This window comes from Chenopodium album, chromosome 5, assembly GCF_948465745.1.
Source record: "Chenopodium album chromosome 5, dcCheAlbu1.1, whole genome shotgun sequence".
Lineage (NCBI taxonomy): Eukaryota > Viridiplantae > Streptophyta > Magnoliopsida > Caryophyllales > Amaranthaceae > Chenopodium > Chenopodium album.
The window spans coordinates 51,539,610-51,543,629 of NC_137838.1; positions in this window are offsets into that span (position 1 = coordinate 51,539,610).

A 4,020-nucleotide genomic window follows, 5' to 3' on the forward strand; every position below is an offset into this window, starting at 1 on the left:
CGGCATATAATATTTTTCTCAATGAATTGAGCTACGTGTTTTGTTGTCATCTTGGCATATGAGGCTGCCTCGACCCATTTGGTGAAGTAGTCGATTGCTACGAGAATGAATTCATGCCCCCCTTGTCCTGGTGGTGTGATTTTTCTAATGATGTCAATTCCCCAAGTGGAGAAAGGCCATGGAGAAGTATACGTGTAGAGAAGCGAAGGTGGAACATGTTGTAAGTTTGCATAGATTTGACACTTCATACATTTCTTGACGTACTCGTGACAATCTTGCTCCATAGTAGTCCAATAGTAACCTTGTCGTTGAATCTTTTGGACTAACATCTTTGCATTCATGTGAGTTCCGCATATACCAGCATGAAGGTTTTCCATGGTTTTATGTGCTTCTTTCTTGGCTATACATAAAAGATTCCTTCCCGTTGCGGTTCTCTTGTGGAGTTCTCTCCTGATGAGCACATACTGTGAGGCCAGGAGCCTCAAAGCACGGCGTGCCCTTTTATCAGTATTAGGAGGATATTCTGCTCTTGTCACATAATTAAGGATGTCTGTATACCATGGCTCTTCATCTTCTTCCTGTGGTTCTTGTTCATCATCAAGTGCATGAACATAAGCTGGTTCATATCTTCTCTCTATGGTCAGTGGCATTCTGATGGTGTCAGCTGGAATTCGCACCATTGATGCTAACTTAGCTAGTGCGTCGGCGAACTGGTTTTCCTCTCTTGGCAAATACGTATATTCCACTTCATCTAGTTGCTCCGTGAGAGTTTCTAAATGAGCTGGATACGTAGCGAGACTTTCACTTCTCACTTTCCATCTCTTGGAGATTTGGTTAATGATTAGTGAAGAATCACCGTAGATTCTGAGTTTCTTGATTCCCAAGGCGATAACTGTTTCTAATCCCAAAATGCATGCTTCATATTCTGCGATACGAGCTTCATATTCTGTGACATCAAAGTCGAGCTTCATGGAAATTGGGATGTGTTCTTCATTGGGCGATACGAGCAAGACTCCCACACCACATCCTTTTTGGTTTGATGCTCCATAGAAATAGAACGTCCAACTATCGTCTTCGGTCATGAGTAAATCTTCGTCAGGGAAATCGTACTCATCTTCTTCTTTTTCAGCTTCTTCTAGCGGAAAGTCTGCTAAGAAGTCAGAAACTGCAGAACCTTTGATGGCCTTTTGTGGCACAAATCTCAAGTAAAATTGAGCTAGATTGACTATCCACCTTGATAATCTGCCGTTGAGTGTTGCTTTCTCGAACAGGTATTTGAGAGGATCCATCTTAGACACGACATGCACTGTATGAGTGAGCATGTAATGTCTTAGTTTCGTTGCGGCCCATACAAGTGCGAGAAACAACTTCTCGAGTGGCGTGTATCGCGTCTCATATCCTTGGAGTTTCTTGCTCAGGTAATAGATTGCATTCTCCTTGCTTTCGATCTCTTGTGCTAGCATTGCCCCCAACGTTTCTCTTGTGACCGTAAGGTAGAGTCGAAGAGGAAAGTCAGGTATTGCCGGCGCTAGCAAAGGTGGGTTCGCCAAATACTCTTTGATTTTGTCGAAAGCCTTTTGGCAATCATCATCCCATGTGACTGGGCCATTCTTCTTAAGCTTCTTGAATATAGGTTCACATATTGCTGTGAGCTTTGATATGAACCTACTTATATATTGCAACCTTCCAATGAAGCCTCAAATCTCCTTCTCATTTTTGGGTGGTGGCATGGCCATGATCGCTTTTACTTTTGAAGGATCTATTTCAATCCCTCGGGAACTGATCACATATCCAAGTAATTTTCCTGACGTGACTCCGAATGCACATTTTGCTGGATTTAATCTCAATTTGTACTTACGGAGTCTTTCAAAAAACTTGCGAAGTGCGACGATATGGCCTGGGCGATCCTTAGAATTGACGATCATATCATCGACATAGACCTCCACCTCTTTGTGCATCATGTTATGTAACAATGCTGTAGCTGCTCTTTGGTATGTGGCACCCGCGTTTTTCAACCCGAATGGCATTACCGTATAGCAATATGTACCCCACTGTGTGATGAATATGGTTTTCTCCATGTCTTCTTCGGCCATCAATACCTGATTATATCCGGCGTAACCATCCATGAACGACAGGAGTGCATGGTTTGCTGTATTATCGACCAGAATGTCAATGTGAGGTAGAGGGAACCCATCTTTTGGGCTTGCTTTATTGAGATCCCTGTAATCAACACACATTCTGACCCTTCCGTCCTTCTTTGGAACTAGGACCACATTTGCTATCCATTCCGGATACTTGGATACTCTGATGAAACCTGCGGCCAATTGCTTCCTGATTTTTTCCTTGATCTTGAGAGCCACATCTGGTTTCATTCGGCGCAGCTTTTGTTTGACAGGCTTCATACCTGGAATGAGTGGTATTGTATGCTGAGCTATATCCCTGTCAATTCCTGGCATATCTTGGTATGACCAAGAAAATACATCAACAAATTCACTAAGCAAGTTAATTATCTCTTTGCGTTCATCTTGACTTAGTGTTAATCCAATTTTTACTTCTTTAACAGTCGTCTCATTGGAAATGTTAATTGTTTCTGTATCTTCAATAACTGTTGTTTTATTTTCGTGTTCTTCCATTGCTTTTATTATTTCTTTGTCATTTTTATCATTAGCAAAGCAATATTGATCAGGGCTAGGGGAATGGCACACATCGTAAGCAAAGGTATTCATTTCATTGAATTTATTGGCTAATACATCAAGAGAGGCAAGGTCGGCTGCGACCTCACCAGAATTATTAGGACTAGAAGGATAGGACTCAACAAGAGACTCAGGGTTGAACTCTATAGAAGAAAGAGGGTCAGCCTTAGACTCTAAGGACTCATCTACAGACTTAGACTCAGACTCGGACTCGGACCCAGACGATTCAGACTCATCAAACATAGGACCCTCGCCAGCGGTTATTTCCAACTTCTCTCCACTCGGCGTAGTGATCCTCAATGTCTTGCGCCATCCCCTTGAAATGTTGTCAGCTTGGACGATTAACTCGGAGGGATCGAAATCCTTATTTGCTATGACGGCTTGAACGAGCTCGGAGTTATCATTGCAGACTGGCTTGGATTCATTCTTCTCCATTCAAAAAAGAAGGTTGATTCCCAGATTATCAGAATTCAGGCTAGCTGAGTTCTCGACTATGGAGAGCTCTTCATCGATGAAGTCACAATCGAGGAACACCTTGAATCCCGGTTGACGGATCCCATTATGGATAAATGGTTCAGGGAAATCATAGCATGGGAAGTCTTCCCCTTCTTTGATATACTGGCCGTTGAGAGTGAACGGATATGGATCCATGGCCATTTCCGTCTTTGTGATTCGAGCGTTGTTGCAAGCCTTCATTTTCAAGGCAGCTTGTTTAAGATCTTCCTTTGTCAGCTCAAATCCTAAGCCGAGAGTGTCTTTCTTGAGCGCACCAGGGTGGCCCCAAGATTTAGCCATTTTCTTCTTGAGCCCAAGGGTCATTATAGGGAAGTGACCTTGCTTCTTCAGAATGGCGTTGATACCGGTATTTGAGTAGGGATCGAAGTCGAGATGGCACCTTTCCTCTTCTTCGATCACAAGAACATCATCTAGTGAAAACCTTAAAAAATCTTCATCTTCCTCGTCATGTTCAACATGGACGATAGGAGTATCAATAACTTGAATGCGCATAGGAGAAGCGTCGATGGTAATCGGGACCCCTCCAACTATGGCTTTCACTTTCTGGTGAAGTGATGACGGAATCGCCTTTAGCTCATGAAGCCAAGGGCGTCCTAATAACAGATTGAAAGAGGCCTTAATGTCCACCACCTGAAATTTGGTGCGACGTTCAATGGCCCCAGTAGTTATATTCAGTACGATAGTACCCACGGCTTGACGGCGGGTATTATCGTAAGCTCGAATCCCTTGAGTGGAGGGAGTCAACTCTTCATTTTTTATACCCAACTTCCTTGCAGTACGGAGTGGGCACACATTGATTGCAGAGCCATTA